Genomic DNA, 18,380 nt, shown 5'->3' with positions numbered 1-18,380 from the left:
GTCAGAATCTTATTTCTTCGGAAGTGGGAAGTGAGCAGGATGGGCAAGTGGGCAAGGATGGGCAGGAATAAAGTCATAATTATTGACTGAGGACTCCATATACCAGCCAAAAGGTGATTCCTAAAGTCTGCTTGTCTTCTATCCAGATTAGAATATGAATTCTGAGCAAATAGACAAGTGAAGAAACACCAAGGAGCTCCAGAATATTTGAAATAGTATTTCTGAAGCTGCTGTAGCAAATCTGTGAAACAACTTATATGCACATCTGCTGTATATTCATACCCTAAGACAAATAATATATCTTGGAATTCTCACAAAAGCAAATGTTTGCGATGAAAGAAGTCATCATGTTCACAGAGACGTGGACTCTTCAAAATACTTCAAAATAAGGCAGAAGATTTGTTTTGAGATTCACCCCATCCCTCCTGCATATTGAATTACTAATACCAGTACTATTCATTTCTAAAGCAATGTGTTTTTCCTCCCAATGTAAAATAAAAATTATATTTTGAGCATAAGATTCTAGAAAGCTTATCAACTTTCCTACCTTCTAAAGGAAACATCGAAGATTAATCATTTCTAATGCTCGTCGTATCTTAGAGCACATTTCTACCCCACAAGTATATTTCTCTTTGATAACCTAAATGTTCTCCAGGTTGTCAGGAAGGTAATCAGGTTATCAGGAGAAGCTTTACCTCTAAAATGGTTTCCTGGAGGGATTCTTTTAAAAAACCTACAGGATATTTTTGTACTCCCAACATGATATGAACTGGGGTTTTAAAAAGAAGTCAAAATAGATACATTTATTGAGTTGTTTTGTACCCAGGTGTACTTTTTTGGTAAAAAGAAAATGAAGTGTTAAATGGCTGCATTTTGGAGATGTTGATATGTATAATTCTAAACATGGACACAATATGGATTTTAATAATCCATTCTATGGCATGCAAGGTTGTCTTTAGGGATGCTACCATAAACTCCACAACTCATGTGATAGAAACTACTGAGTTATCTGATATGGAGGTAAAATATGTCAGCATGGTTGGAGCAATGCATAGTCCATGCTAACAAAACCAAAATCAAAGTTATGTATCGAAATACCCCAAATTACCACTGTATTCTGCAACCTCCCATTTTATTAAAGTTTCATGTGCCTATAAATTAACAATTTTTTAAAAAAATAGTAAAACAGAAGTTTGCTACATCAGCAACACAATTTTTGATATAAACTTCAAAAATCTTAGTTTTACATTACCTGGAATGAATCAATAGTTCAGAATCCATTTTCCAAAAAATGTATCTCCTTCTGCTTTATATTTCAGATAGTAAAAGAGAACATGAAATAATGAATCACATCCCACCATTTGGTAGTCACAATAGCATTGGTTTGGAGGTATTTGCTACCAAGTGAAAGGCTACTAAGCTAATTTTTTTTAATGAAGATGGCTTTAGTCATTAGTGAATTCTGCCATTTAACATAGTTTCAATATGTTTTAGCTACGCTAAAATATTAATATTTAAACACTTTAAAATATTAATTGGTAAATATTAGGTATTACTTAATCTATTTAAAATGCTTTGGAATCCCTCCCCCCCCCTTATAAAAAGGGTCAGTGTTCTGTTTTAACCGTTAGAATTTAAACAGTATATTACCATGAATTTCAAATGAACAAATACCAGAAATGCGGATCCTTTAATTCACATTTTTCTTCCACGGTGCAAAAGCACAAAGCACTGCATTATTATGTCTGTCTTAAAGTAAAGTGTCCATTCATTTACCTGAAAAATGAAATTCCATCCTAGCACAAAACACTCCATTTTGATGTGAAGAGCAAAAGCAAAATATGGTTAATGTAACACTGCCTCAGAAGAGTGACAGAAAGCTGATGATACACTGATGAGAAAGAAAGGACAATTGAGAATGGGAGAATGAATGAATATTACACAATGGGTGATAAAATTCCTCCTTTATACTAAATTGCTTGCAATTCCTATTTTCTATAAATATAAAAGCCAGTTTGCTGTCTTGCCACAAAATGGAACTTCAGACAAGCATTCACAGATAGGGAAACCCCGGATCTTTATTGTAAAATTACACACACAACTGATTTCACAGTGTACAAAATAAACCCATTGAAAGTGCACGTATTCAAATATCGTCTTCCAGCATTTATACTGCTAGCCCACCATTCCTTTTTCTGTAAGTACAGTTAGGAAAGGTATTCTAGTTTTCTTATCTCATATTAAAAGCATTTATAACACTGTGCTATTTTTGTGCACAAATAAGTTAAAAGTAGGGTAGAAGAACATACAGCTGCTAAGATGTTTATTTGGATTGCTGAGATTCAGGAGTTCTTTATTTCCAGACTTTATTTGATATTAACTGGTTTGAAATTATCTTGATGCCTTTTACCTGATTATTTTCTCAAGATAATCCTTTGCTTTTCATACCATCTTGAATCTATTGCCATTCAGTTTTGATGGAAACTTCACATTCTGTGGTATGAGAAACGACTAACATTTTCTCTCCATTCTGTATAGAATGTTATGAACCTATAATATATCTTAGACTCAGACTAGAAGTTAGAACTTTATTGACATCCTTGCAGTCATATTAGAGCTCTAGGGAGCTAGGCTGTGTTGCTCTGAGGCCAAAATTGGGGAAGCAAAGTCTCCTGAGGCCATTGCAGCTTGGGGAAATAGATCAATGGGAAAAGCATGAGCCCTCCTCCCCCACATGACAGTCCTCAGCAGACTTGGGCCCCTATAGCAGTTTCTATGTGATTATGGAGAATGTGCGTTGAGCCCAGGATACCTGGATCTGACTCATTAAAAAGTACAGTGCTTCATTTCACTCTTGGTTGTATGTTTTTCTAAATTAACATTTTCCAAATGACTTAGCCTCTCTTACAGGTAAAGGTATCCCCTGTGCAAGCACCGAGTCGTGTCTGGCCCTTGGGGTGACACCCTCTAGCATTTTCTTGGCAGACTCAATGCAGGGTGGTTTGCCTTCCCTAGTCAATACCGTTTTATCACCCAGCAAGCTGGGTACTCATTTTACCGACCTCAGAAGGATGGAAGGCTGAGTTAACCTTGAGCCGGCTGCTGGGATCAAACTCCCAGCCTCATGGTCAGACCTTCAGACAGCATGTCGGCTGCCTTACCACCCTGCACCAGAAGAGGCTCATATGCCTCTCTTACAACCCCCTCTTATCAAATACTAAAGTGATTGGCCACTTTATTAGAGATTTATCATACCCTGGAGAAATCCCAAGCTTGCAGAAATATGAGATTTCAAATTACAAGAGTGGGAATAAATCCTAAAGGGGAGGCACTGCCAAACAATCCTGGCAGTATTAAACACAAGAGCTGGCATCAGTTTTACCTCAATAGTTCCAATTAGGATAAGAGAGAGAGAGAGAGAGAGAGAGAGAGAGAGAGAGAGAGAAACATTGGCTCTTCTCTCTTCTTTACTTTTCTGCCATGGACTTCCTGAGAAGAGTTTTCTTGCTTGGGAAGAAAAGTTAAACTTTACATGCCTTCACATGCTGAATAGCCACCCAGGAACAGCTGGTCCCATTACCAGACAGTAGCACTACCATCAACACATACCCTGTAGGCAAAATCTGAGTTTGGGGGCAAAGTAAATTCTGTATTGTTTATTCTCATTCCGATTTCATGTTTCCCCACTTGCCCTAGGTTGTGTTATATATTTAGAATCTATTCCTCATTTTTATTAAGTATATCCACTCAGTTCTATCAAATGCTTCTCCCATGTCAAGATATAATAGATGCATTCTCACCTATACTTATAACCTCCATAAATATTGGGTATCCATTCTAAGGACTGCAATTGGGAGAGGGGATTAAGGGAAATTGCCCCCTTTCCGCTGGTGGGAAATGAAGCCTGGCTCCATCCCACAAATAATTTCTTCTGTTTTCAATCTTGCTATAGTTATGTAAATTAGATTTATCTTCCCTCTGACTTCTTCATGCTTTAGTTTTAACAATTCATTCATTCTTAGAATTCCACTAATTTTATACCTCCGTGTTTGGTGATTGGGAAACAGTGTAGCAAATGAAGTTATACTAAGTGTAATATTTATTAATTTATATACCGCCTTCCCCGGAGGTTCATATTGGAATGGGAAAAAAAACCTTTAAATATATAATTAAAATGATTGTCAGCTTGGGAAGACTGAGAATGAGATCTTGAAATTGAAGTGAAAAACTTGAAAAAGTCAACTCAGTGTATAGCAATTATGAAAAAGTCAAAATGTTGGGAAATAATAGGAAAGGGGCTGAAAATAAAATGTCTCTATATAGCTCGGGTGCTGTCTCATTTGGAATACTGTGTACAGTTTGGGATTCCACATCTTCAGAATGTTATTGCAGAGCTGGAACAGCTTCAGAAGGACACAAGCAAGATGATTTTGGGATAGGCACCGTTTCTGTGAGGATGCTGAAGGGTCCGAGGCTTTTCAGTTTAGAAAAAAAGCCAGGTAAAAAGAGGGGGATGAGATGATGATGATGATGATGATGATGATGATGATGATGATGATGATGATTTTGATTTATAGCCTGCCACTCCCCTAAGGTTCGTGGCGAGTAACAACATATAAAAACCCATAGAACCCCTAATACATAAAACATCCTACAAAACAGATATCCGATCCAACCAACCCGGCAACAGCGGCATTTCCAGGGAGGAAACCAGGGATCACTGCATATATAGCCCTGAGAAGGGTGGGGAGGCGATTGAGTTTTATATAGCTATGAGAAAGTATCTAAAACGTATTTGGCCTCTCCCATAACACGGGGGGCACCCTTTGAAACATACAATAAAGACTTTCAGGAAGGAAAAACATTCTACATTTAATAAGTAATTGAACTGTGGGATTCACAGCCACGTGATAGAACGATGGTCTTAAACATTGATGGTCTTAGACATTGATGGTTCTGAGATGGACAGGTTCATGGAAGATACGACCATTCATGGCTACTGGGTTGTGCAAGTTAGCCAACATTTGAAATAAGCAGCTGGAACTGGTCTGTTTCACCAGGGCTCTCTTTAATACAGATATGATGAGTGTAGGTTGAGATGATTGCTTAACTACTGTTAAGAGAGCCAGTTTGGTGTAGTGGTTAAGAGTGCAGACTTCTAATCTGGCATGCCAGGTTTGATTCTGCACTCTCCCACATGCAACCAGCTGGGTGACCTTGGGCTCGCCACAGCACTGATAAAACTGTTCAGACTGGGCAGTGATATCAGGGCTCTCTCAGCCTCACCCACCCCACAGAGTGTCTGTTGTGGGGAGAGGAATGGGAAGGCGACTGTAAGCCGCTTTGAGCCTCCTTTGGGTAGGGAAAAGCGGCATATAAGAACCAACTCTTCTTCTTTTGTTTCAGCACAGCCATAGCAATCAACAAAACACAAAAAGAAGGAAAATAAAGTAATATCAATGCCAAATTACAATGTCACTACAAGCCAAATCCCTAAAATAAAATAGTTTAGCCAGTATAGACAGCACATGTGATCTCTGATATATCTTTCATGACTTCATATGCCATTGTTACTAGAAGCAATGCTTGGGATGACAAGATCTTCTGCCAGAAATATAACATTTATGAACTATTATTACTAATGGTTGGACCATAAGGACCATAAGGAAGGCCGAGCGTCAAAGAATTGAGGCTTTTGAACTCTGGTGCTGGAGAAGACTCTTGCGAGTCCCTTGGCCTGCAAGGCGAACAAACCGGTCAGTCCTAGAGGAGATCAGGGGAATGGTAGAGGACAGGAAGGCCTGGAGGATCATTGTCCATGGAGTCGCAATTACTATTGGTGGCAAAGCCAGTTGTAATCTCACTATAACTGATGAAATGGAATTAGGAACCCCCAGCAACATATGTGAACATTTATTTTGTATCTAATGGCTATAGGTATTCAAATCCCCAGATTGGAGCTCAGTAAAACATTTGAGGGAGTAATTTAGATTTAAATGTTTCTAGAGTGGGGAGTTAGAGTAAACATGGCAGCTACCAGCTTACTTGTTGAGCTCTGTATTTTTATTTGTTTTAGATAAGTCCTCGGCCTTTTTGCGTGATCTATTACCGAGGCATTTTACGTGTTTTAAGACATGTTTTGCTGATGATTAGAGGTGAACTTTTATCTCAAGTGTGTGGATGTTTTGATTCGAAGCCCTAATCTTGTTAATGCTGGGGAACTAAGTAGATTATTAGTCGAAATAGCTGTGTTTGGCATTGGCCTGCAGATTACCTCCTCCCAGCTCTCTAAATGGCCTTGAAGGGCTAGACTTCAAGTGGTCATACTTTTGTCTTGCACTGGATAACAAACATAGCAGCTGCATTTTATTATACAGCACCAGGATCTGATATTTTTCTTCAGTTTTCAGCAAACATTCATCCACTGTCCATCCTGCACAGAGCATAATCCCCTCAAAATTATTGATGCATTGTGCTACACATGGTGGCACCCCACTAACGTTCTTGCCCTTCCACAAATGGTTCAAAAGGGGCGAATGGAGGTTCTGAACATGCTGCCTTTCTTTCTTTTTGTTCAAAAAGTTATATTTGTTCATCTCATGTTCAGAACTGTAGGGCCTAAAGCAATGGAGTCCTTCAGCCGTCAAGTAAATGTCATTTAAAATGATTTTCTGGGTATGTCAGCTAATCAGGAAAGTTTATATGGATTGTTAGTAGCTGTTTCAGCGTGCAGTCTCAGCAAGGATACTTCTACCCCCCCACACACACACGCCCAAAAAAACATAGTTAATTAGTGCTCCTAACACCTTGAGGACCAAGCTGCAATAAATCGACTGTCTAATCGTCCCCTAAATGTGGTGACGCTCACCTAAAAATACATTTTATCCAGTTCGTTACGGCTTAGACAGATTCTAAGCTTCAGGAACCAAACTGTATGGCAAATTCAGCACTTGCTGAGCCTCCTAAATCTTAAGAGGTTCTATTGAACTCCAGCTGGATTTTCTATGCACTGCGGGTTTTTCATTTTGCCTTTTAATTTTTACTTTAATGACTTACTTTTTAACAAAAGAACAAAGTCACAACCACACATAATAAATGTGTGGGACCCTAAGAGAGAGAAAAAATTTAATTGACTTAAGGAAAACTCTTTAATTAAGAACTTTGGAAAATTCCATTAAAAATGGCTACAGTATATATGTGGTCAATGTATGACTTGCTTCTATTGCTCTGCCCAGATTTGTGGCATTCAGGCTCCAAGATGGAATCTGGATAGAAATCTGTGTTGGTGACTGGAAAGGATAGGTAGGACAGACAGACAAAAACCAGGACTGTGTGGAACATCTGACTGCAGCCCGCTCAACCACAGTGGATAACAGCTGCAAACACAAGAAAGTATGAAGCCATCTTAGACGTTTCTAGCCCTCTTAATGAAAGTGATCTGTGGCCAACTGTCATAATTGCAATGAAGAGGAAGTGGGTGCCTTCACATAGTTTGGAGACACACTGGATGGGTTCCTACCAATCTGGGTCCAGTGTATCTAAAGAACCACCTATCTGAGTACGCCCCCCCAATGAGCATGATGCTCGGCCAATGCCAACAGGCTGGTGATCCCTGGCCCCAAAGCGGTGCATCTGGCCTTGAACAGGGCCAGGGCCTTTCTGCCCTGGCCCTGGTTTGGTGGAATGTGTTCCCTAGTGAGATCAGGGCCCTGCCCAAACTCCAGCATTCCTGCAGGGCCTGTAAAATGGAGCTCTTTCACCAAGCCCTAGACTGAGGCCAGCGCACCCACTATATGATATATCATAGCAGACTGATGGGCCTTCCCCTATACACCCCCCCCCCATTTTTCTATGGCAACATCATAAACTGCTCCCAGTAAACAGCCCAGTTTTTGTCCTAGAAAGATGGGCAACTACTTTGGATTCCTTGAAGTCTATCCATGAACTGTGAAATAGCAGGCAGAAAATCATGTAAAAGTAAATAGAAAAATAGTAGGATCCAACTTTACGTGGCCACATGCAAGATTATCAGTAGTCTGTGGCTTTATGTAACATGTTTGGGGATTCACATCTCCCTTTCACATATTGTGCCTTAGTACAACAAATGTCATTGATCCTGGTTAGTATCTGGATGGGAGACTATCACGAAATACCAGGTTGTTGCTCAAAGGAGGGCAATGGCAAAACCATCTCTGCTAGTTTCTTGCCTGAAAACCAGACAGCACTTTCTCAACTTTTTTACTGTTGAGAAACCCAAAACATTCTTCAGGCCTTGAGAAACCCCAGAAGTGGCACAATCGTGCAGAACATGGTTGGGAGGCATAGCTGTGTACATGCCCACCTGTGGCCCCTCCCCTCCCAACCCCCATCATTGGCCACTGGGGGGCAACATGACCATATATCAGTCTTTCTCAATTTTTTTTACCATTGAGAAATCCCTGAAACATTCTTCAGACTTTGAGAAACCCCAGAAGTGGCACAATCATGCAGAACGTGGTTGGGAAGCACACCTGTGTACATGCCCACCTGGGGCTCCTCCCCTCCCCACCTCCTCCAGGCTCATTCTTGGCCAATTTGGGAAGGGAGAGAGTTGATGACCAATACGGTCATATCACCTGATAAATATTTACCAAATTGAAAAAATATATACATTAATTAACTGCCACCCATTTGGGAAACCCTTCCAGGGCCTTCAGGAAACCAGAGGGTTTTCTAAAACCCTGGTTGAGAAAGCCTGCCATTTATGATCCTATCACACAATAAATATTTAATAAATTTATATAACAAATTAATGAACTCCCACCCATTCAGGAAGCCCTTCTAGAGCCCTCAAGAAACTCCAGGGTTTCACGAAACCCTGGTTGAGAAAGCCTGCAGTAGAGGATCACCATAAGTCAGCTGTGACTTGACTGCACTTTATACACACATGCACACACACAAATGGCAGTGAACTCCATGAACCCTATGGTGAAAGAATGTTTTAAAAAATTGAAATACTACAATTAACTGGTCCCGATTTGGAGGGCCCATCAGATCTTGGCAGCTAAGCAAGGTTGAGCCTGATTAGTATTTGGCTGGGAGTCCACCAAGGAAGTTCAGGGTTGCTATGTGGAGGCAGGCAAGGGCAAACTACCTCAGAGCAACTCTTCCCTTACTGACCTTACTGATGTCTCATTAGGTTTCAGATGCAGTGTGCCAATAACAAAGAAGTCAGAAACAGCAGCCATGGAAATTCTCTTTCCAAGAGCCCAGGAATTTACTGGCAGGGGCTATTCAGGATATTTTTCATAAGAATTGCTATATGATATCCTTGACTAGAGCAAAATTAAACATTCCTGAATAGAGTAAGAATATTCAGTCTACATGGACCTTTCCGGACCATGTGAAAGAGGCAGTGGTTTGTCCTCTATGGAAAAAGTCACCTTTGGACCCACAAGACCCAGCCAACTACCGCCCATGGGACCAATGGGAATGGAATCCTGTTTCTATCAGCAGCTGGGTGCTAATTGTTTACTGCATATCATTTTCATTGAATTATTTTATTGATTACAGTGGTTACTATATTGTAATTTTGAAATGTTGTTAGCTGTACTGGGACAGAAGTGAGGACTTGGATATAAACCAATTAATTAATAAGTTAATCAAAGAAGTAAGGGATGATTGCTGTTCATACCCCATCAAAGATACATGGTGGAAGCAAAGGGCCAGACTGGGATTCACACAGATGGTTCCAACACAGACTTGTTACCAATATCCTATCTGGCCCACCTAATGTCACCAGCAGTAGTCTCAACCCAAAGTAATCTTGATGGATTACCCAAAGAGGGCCCTTGGGAATGAGTACATTTGCCTTCTAAAGGTCTCTGTTGTGAGGAACAGAACTCTGCTTGGCTTACTTCAACAGTTAGAACTTTGTTCATTGTATAAAATTGAAACAGCTGCTGTTACATCATGGGAATGTAATTGTCCTGCAGATCACTGGAGCTTCACGTATTCAAGTAAGGGCAGTACTTGAATCTTTTTGATGCTGTTCAATCCTGACTATTCTCCTTGTATCCTGTCCTTATTGAAATGCACCATGTTTGAATGCACCATGAAGAATGGGAAGGCGACTGTAAGCCGCTTTGAGCCTCCTTCGGATAGGGAAAAGTGGCATATAAGAACCAACTCTTCTTCTTCTTCTTCTTTCCCTGTTGCTTCCCTGAGTGTACATGCTTTTCAGAATCCGGAAGATGCCTTTTGCTTTTTGGATGCAAGTGCCCAACGCTCCTCATTCTGAGAGAAAATAAATATCAGCCTTTATCTCTGCAGTTACATGTTTTTAAACACCCAGCTTTGGCAGCCTTTAAACGGCTCTGCGAAGCTCACTGCTTTCCCCCCAACTCGACAGCCTGTAAGTCAATTTGCATTGGATAATTATTTTTCTATTAAGTGATAACAATCCTGTTCCATATGGAAATAATCTTGTCCAAAGGCCAAATAGTTTATCCAGAGTAGGAAACAAGTCTTCCAGAGTTGTGAAGCAGTCAAACATTGTGTTGCTATTAATTGTGCTGAAAATGCTTTGGAGGGAGAGGGAGTGATGGTAAGCAGAGGAGAGCAGCTTGAGTGATGATGATCACATATATATACATTCCGTGTAGCCGCAACTGACTTATGGCTGCCCCAGGGTAGGGGTTTTCAAGGCAACTGAGAAGCAGTGTTGGTTGGCCATTGCCTTCTTAAGAGCCCTCCTTGGCAGTCTCCTGTCTAAGTGCTAACCATGCTTCTGCGTTTAGACAGGATTGGATTATACCAGAGGTAGTCAAACTGTGGCCCTCCAGATGTTCATGGACTACAATTCCCATGAGCCCCTGCCAGCAAATGCTGGCAGGAGCTCATGGGAATTATAGTTCATGAACATCTGGAGGACCACAGGTTGACTACCCCAATGGGGTTGCGGTTCTGTGATAGAAAGTCACATTCCTGAATAGAGTAAGAATACGCTGTCTACATGGACCTTTCCGGACCATGTGAAAGAGGCAGTGGTTTGTCCTCTATGGAAAAAGTCACCTTTGGACCCACAAGTCCCAGCCAACTACCGCCCATGGACATCTGGAGGACCACAGTTTGACTACCCCTGGATCATACCATGCCTTCCCTCCCAGCGATCACCACAGTATCAAATAGATCAACTTGATCCCCTATGGCCATTCCTCTCTGTGAAGCATAATCCAGTCTGGCTTTGCAGCTAGAACAGCGAATATGGACAAGGAAAACCCAAATTTGAATCTTTATTCAGTCAAGCTCCCTGGGGGATCATGATCAAGCTTCCTTATTTATATGGGGGGGGGGATGGTGCTGCCTATCCAGAGTATTAGCCCCACCCTGAAAAGGCATTAAAAGACATTAATTAAAACTCAGCCAGAGCAGGGCATGAAAACAAATCACTGGACAGATGAAAACGAATGTAACAGTCTCCAGGCAAAAAGCATGCTTTAACAATGGTTTCAAAAGCTCAAGCCCTTAATTAAGAGCCTCAGTTTAAAATTTTATTTTTGCCTAGTTCCTCAAGGAGAATAGTGCAGGTGACAGGCTACACTCAAGGGGAAGCCATTCCACTACTGAAAAAGCCCAGTTTCTGGTTGCCACCTGCTTCACCTCTGAAGGTCACTACCAGATAACAATTTTTGTTAAAACAAATGGGAGAGCTACATTGATTACGGTCTATTGTAACAGATATAGTGCGGTACTATAAATATCATACTGGATATACCTATATGGTTACTTTATTTAGCGTGTGTTAAGTCTATTTTATACAGCCCTTTTTGAAAATGTTTGTTTAATGCATGGTTTGTGTTCCCTTGGTTATTTGTTCTGTCACCTCTGAAGGTGGTACCTGCAGCAGACATGATTTTCATAGTCTCCGATAAGTAGGGATATTTAAAGTTACCATCCTCCAGGTGGGACCCAGAGTTCTCGTGGAATTATGACACATCTCCAAACCCTAGATATCAGTTATCCTGCAGAAAATGGGGTCCTTGGAGTGTGGACACTACACCATCATGTCCCTGTTGAGCTCCCTCTCCAAGCTCTCCTCTCCCCAGGCTCCACCTCAGATCTCCAGAGATTTCCCACATCTGGGCTGGTAACCTTAAGTACTGACCAAAGATGATTTGCCACAGCTGTGGGAAAAAAGCAGGGCCTTGTGCTTAACTACAAGAGAGGGCAACTTTTCATAACTTCATCTATAGTTGCTGAATATCACATTAATGGGTCTTAATTGGGGTTTTATTGTGGAACTCCCCACGAGCTGGCTTGCCAGGAGTGACAGGAAACAAGTCTAATAAATAATTATAATAATTTGAAATAAATCCACATATTTAAAAATTGAATGTGCCATGATTTCCCCTGAATTGAATACTAAGTTCATTCAAGTAGGTAGCCATGTTGGTCTGAAGTAATAGAACAAAGTATCACCCAAAGGCACCTTTAAGATCAACTTTTGTGTCAGGATTTGCTTGCATTCATTAAATGTATACCGCATCCTAATGGCTGAGCAGGTACCCCCATATTGTTTACAATATAATACCTTTAGAGATGGAATTCTGTCAGGAAAAGACTCTGCTAACTGTTCTTGTTTTAGAGTGAATTTTCAAGGAAAGCTGATGTGCTCATCACGAGTCAAAACTTTATAAAATAGCCAGTGGAGAGTCATGGGACGGGACTGTGAGGTAACAAATACTGATAGGGTTGCTTGGCAACGGCTGTCCTGCCTTAGCCTAGATAGTAAAGGTTGAAGGCCTGGTGCCAGCCTGGATTTCCGGACTCACAGACCATGACGGTAGGCAGTGGTATCAGAATGGATGGGACAGATGGGAGGGGGAATAACATTCTGTGGAAATGCCTTTGGGATGTACCCTCTACGGCAGGGGTGGCCAAACTGTGGCTCTTCAGATGTCCATGGACTACAGTCCATGGACATCTGAAGAGCCACAGTTGGCCACCCCTGCGCTAAGGGACAGGAAGTGGTCATGTGCTGAGAGGCAGGTGTGATAGGCTCTTTCTTAAAGCCAAGGGGGGCCCTCAGTGCCTCCCGGATGAATCAGAGGAGCCTGCTTGGCTTGGAGATGGAAGCCTCCCCCTCAATGACAGGAAACTGTTGTGAGGGCAGCAAATGTGAAGGCTTAGGCGGGTCTCTGCGGTGAGGTTCATTTTGAGCATAAAGAGTGCAGAGATCGCTGGAACAGGAAGAGAACAAAGCAATTTTATTTGCATGCAGGTTACGTGGTCCATTCTTTCAAGCTTGTAGGGACCAGGTCTGCTCATGACCAGAGACAGGCCTCAGAACTGGGTCCACTCTGTCACACTACCAGGCAGGGCTTCACTCTCTTTTTGAGACACCCCCCCTATCCCCCCCCTCAGTACTCTTCTTTTGGCAGCCCTCAGGAAGAAGATTTGGTACTGAAGCTGTACTTCCATAGGCTCAGGTGTCAAAATTGCACTGTTATTCGATACATTTTATTGCGTTTCATTATGATTTATTAATAATGCTTTTGAGTCGTTGTCCTAAGCTGCCCTGAGCCCGCTTGCAGGGAGGGGCAGCCAAGGAATTAAATAAATAAAAATAAATAAAACTGCTGAGTGGCCGTTTTACCCTTCAGGGGCAAGGCAGCCACTTGTCTGTCAGAGGAGGTTTTCAAAACAAGCGTTCTGAAAATCAAGCCATGCATACCTGTGCATTTGTTGATAGCGCTAAAAAAGACTCTAAAAGGTTGGTGAGGCAGGGCTTCCCTCAGAGGCCCAGTTTCTAGCCTGGAGGGGGGTTAAATTAATAATTCTGTGAGAGCTAGCATGGAGTATTGGTTAGAATGTCAGGTTTAGAATCAGGGAGGTTCCATGTTTGAACCCTGCCGTGGAAGCTCACTGGGGTGTCCTTGGGCCAGTTCCACACTCTCAGCCTATACACCTCGCAGGCTTGTTGTGAGGATAAAAGAAAGAATGTTGTAACCCTCAGCAGAGAGAAAAGAAGTAAATGTTCAGAGGCAGCAGTCCTTTGGAGGTGTTTGGCAGGCTCCTGCTGGAAATAGTGTTGTCCAAGATAAACTGTTGGTTAATCCCTAAGTATGCATGCATGACCATGACTGAAGCCCTTTTCAGGTATTGTCAGTTTATCTGTGTGTGTGTGTGAGTGAAAGAGAGAGAGTGTGAGAATTACTGAAACTGCAAGTCATACTTGGCTCTGTGTCCTCACCACCCTGGCATTAGATATGAGGTTTATACAAGTGCATACATATTTGAGGGCTTCATGTGCTGATCCTTTTGTACCTTCTTGATTTGGAACATGGAGGGAAGAGGCCTGTGATCAATATCAGACACGCACACACACATTCATACAGAGGAGTAGAGAAAACCATTTGTTTAAGAGTTGAATGTATATACAAATTCTGCAGGGACACAGTAAGTGAAAAAGTTGGGTACAAAATTTAGTTTTTTTAGAATCTCAATATTTGTTTTTAATCAAGTGTAGGCATTTCATTGAACAAACCTCTCTAAAAATGTCTTCACATGCAAAGTTAATTTTTATTTATTTTTTATTTCTTATTTCTTACTTTATATCTTATTTCTGTTAGTTAATTATTTCTATAAAGCCCTCCCTTGCAGCTCAGGACAGTTTACACAGAACACAGGGATAAGTACACTATAATTCGTAATGTCAAATAAACACAATAGTAACAATGATTTTAATAACTGATGCTAACAATTCCTGTAAAATTCCCCGTTACATTTCTATATAACAATTCCAGTACTAATGGTGAAAATGTTAATTTGTGATTCCGTAGGTTAATCAGCTCAGGATCCAATATTTGGGAAGGGGTTTTCTGGGGGGCCAGTATGCTGTCCTGTATTCAAATTTTCTCTTTAACTTTATGAATGGTTGTCCACAAACAGTGAATGCTAGGGCCATCTCGGAATGCAATATACTTCTATCTCAGTGGTCCCCAACCTTTTTATCACCGGGGACCACTCAACGCCTTTTACTGAGGCCCGGTGGTGGGGGTGGTAGTTTACTCTACTCTACTCTCAACCACTGCCCTAGCGCTCTCTGATTGCTATTGTAATGTTTAAACATCCCTTCAAAATAAGATACAGACACGTCACAACAATGAAGTGTGTTGTAAAGGGCTGGGGGGGTGAAGTAAAGGGCCGGGGGGGGGGGGGAGAAGGCATCCTTCGGGGCCCACCTCCAATTAGTCAAGGGACCACATGTGGTTTGCGGCCCACAGGTTGGGGATCGCTACTCTATCTGTCAACGTGAAATGGACAAGTACTCAGTTTGGACAGGAGCGGTTTGAGGATTTGTGGGGCCCCTACTACCAGTGCCAGTTTAAGGATTTGCAGGGCCCTAGCAGAGTGCACTTGTGGGAAGACTGAGGGCAGAGGGGCCCCTCACACTGAAAATGGGTGTTACTCTGTTCATAAAGAGGAAAAAGTGGGGGAGAAGAGAGGCTACGGCTCCGATCAATTGGGGGAAGGCACCACATGGGGCCCCTGGAGCTTGGACCGAACTGGCCCTGAGCTTGGACAAAAGGAGGGGAAGATGTCATTAGGATATTAACTGAAGCAAAGTGGAACGAACTTTGCCTATTTGGAGGCTAAGCAGATTAATACCATCTGCATTCAGAAACGCACCAGGATATTCACCTGAATGGACATTTGATGCCTGCAGCTCCTGACCCAGCTATAATATGTACATGAAAGCCCTTATGTGGACAGGAGCATCTTCATTTTGAGCTTTCTAGTCCCCCTCCAGACACACACAGAGGACTGCAAAAGGGCTTCTGGATGGCAAGGAGTTATTTTGGAAAGTTATGTGGGTGTGTGCCAGTGCTTTGGAAGAGTGATCCTACTGTCCAGTATTAGCATCCCATGCTAGCGTCCAGGTGTCTGCTCACTACCCAATAATTCTAATTATATACTTACAACTAGTGAGAAAACTCTGCATGTGTTCACTTCATTCCCCATTCCACATGACTATTGTTTATATACGTCCCACAATCCCCAGCATAGCCTTTTTGGTGATCAGAAGTGGCCCCTCTTTCACCAGTGAAAAACCTGATAGGATCCAGTCTACTGGCTTTTATGAACTTCAGTGGTAATGCATAGACCAGGAAGTAATTTGGAATGGTAGACTGGTATGTATTTCTCTGATCTGGGGACAATGGAGATGGCTCTCAGCAGCCAATCACCCCATTTCAAAGGAGAAGATGATGCCTCCATGCTTGAGAGGAGAGAAACGGAGCATAATGGCAGGGCCTCAGTTAATTAGATTCCACATTCCACAATTAGAGATGCATCTGCCCATTAATCTTGACATATGTATTCCCTTCTCATCCCAGCATTAAACCCATGCAAATGGTAACCTTATAAACAAAGCTTGTTATTCCTGCTTGGACTTTGAGTCTGTTCAGGATCTTCATTGTGCTGTATGCTGGTTTAATGCTCACCTTTTAACTGTATGTGTGGACTGGTAAATCTCATTTCGTTGTATCTGAGGAAGTGTGCATGCACATGAAAGCTTATACCTTGAATAAGACTTTGTTGGTCTTTAATTTGTCACTAGACTAAAACTTTGTTCTCTTGCTAGTTGTGATTATTGTTCTTTGGGGGGGGGGCAATGTGGAAGAATTCCAATTCAAAAACTCTCAATTTTGCACAGATTATTGTTCTGGTTGGCTCCTAGAGGACCGCAAGACCTTTGTGGCATCTCTCAACACTTCCAGGTATGCATTTTGGTTCCCTAGACAGGTATGCCTCCGAAGTATTCTTGATCTCTCCCAAATAATTATTATTCATTAAAATGTATGCTACATTTTTAAATATGCATTTGGTAGTTCCAGTAAATACTTGGGTGAATATGCATGTTAGAAAAATACATATTTAACTAATAGTGTAATTAATTGGGTAAAACTACTTATTACTTAGGGGAGCAGAGCATCCTCCAAAGTGTTTTAATTACTGGAATCCAAATCAGAAAAAAAAGAAGATGGGAATTAGGAGGATTTTTAAAACAATACAAAAATTCTCCACTTAAAACCACCCATAAAAACCAAACATCTGGCTTTGGAGAGCTGGGCAGTTTTAAATGGATTTTTAAAATTGTTTTTTAAATCCTCATAATTCCCATCTTATTCTCCCATCTTTAATCTTTCAAATCGCCATATGTCAGATCTGGACATGGAAAAAGTTCAATAGAATCTGGTTAATCAGAAATACTGTGTGGCTATAAATGCATTTGTGCAGGGTATTGTATTAGGATACAGACTCTGATGTTCAGAATACTTTTGCTTCCCAACATTTTGGAAAGGTTCAGAATGTGCAAGCTTAGCTTCATTTGGACAGAAGTTGAGTGTGAGAGCAAATTTTTAAATTTAATTTCTATGTAGCATTGCCAGGTCCCTTCTGGTAATTGGTGGTAGGTGATAGGGTACGTACAAAGAGAAAGACCCAGACCACATCACCAGTGTCATACAGGAAGTGATGTCATCTTGCCAGTAAAAACTCTATGGTAAAACTGACTTCTACCTGAGTTTTTGCCCAAATACTAGAGCAGCACCCGGAAGTCTCTGACTTCTTGTGCAATGCTAACAATGTTGCCTAGGCCTTACTCTTTCTAAGTTCCCTGCTGGCCAGCTGATCAGCGGCTGAGGGTAAGATTAGGCTGCAGGGGACTCCTGCCTGAGCCAGGGGGTCTGGAAATTTCTATGCTTCCTTTCTCATTAAGAGCTGAGGAGGACTACAACATTTTAAAGAACAGTGTGATAAAAACAATATCATCCCTGCAATAAACATTGTAATAGAACTAATTTACAAAATTAGAAACCAATAAAACTGAATTGAATTTTTTTTTATGCAAGAGAAAATCTGTACAACAAACAATGCAAAAATAAACTGGATTACAGTTTAGAAAGCAATGCAATAAACAGAGGGCAATAGTACAATTACTAACATAGCAATAAAAACTATAATTTTTTAGACACACCTTAAAGCTGCAATCCTGTTCCTTTTTTTTATAAAAGGTAGCCTTCTGAACAATTATATTTGTGCATTCTGTTGATGAATAAAACAAGCAAATCCAGATAACACTTTCTTAAACTAAAACCAACAGGAGTCTTAAAGATGTTATTCCCCTCTTAAAGAAGTTATTCTGGTGTAATTTTTTTTTGTAGCTTGCAGTCCACCTCTCTTAATCTACAATTTTTTCGTTAGTCTTTGATATTATCAAGACTACCTAGCTCTGCTACAAAAAACATGTCTGCCTTTCTGAAATTATTTTTGTTGCCCCGCTTTTCACTAACCAGAGGAGCCCTAATTAGTCTTACAATCACCTACCCATCCTC

Source organism: Paroedura picta, chromosome 7 (genome assembly GCF_049243985.1).
Source record: "Paroedura picta isolate Pp20150507F chromosome 7, Ppicta_v3.0, whole genome shotgun sequence".
Classification (NCBI taxonomy): Eukaryota; Metazoa; Chordata; class Lepidosauria; order Squamata; family Gekkonidae; genus Paroedura; species Paroedura picta.
The sequence above is the reverse complement of the archived record's forward strand: the minus strand, read 5'-3'. Positions refer to the sequence as shown.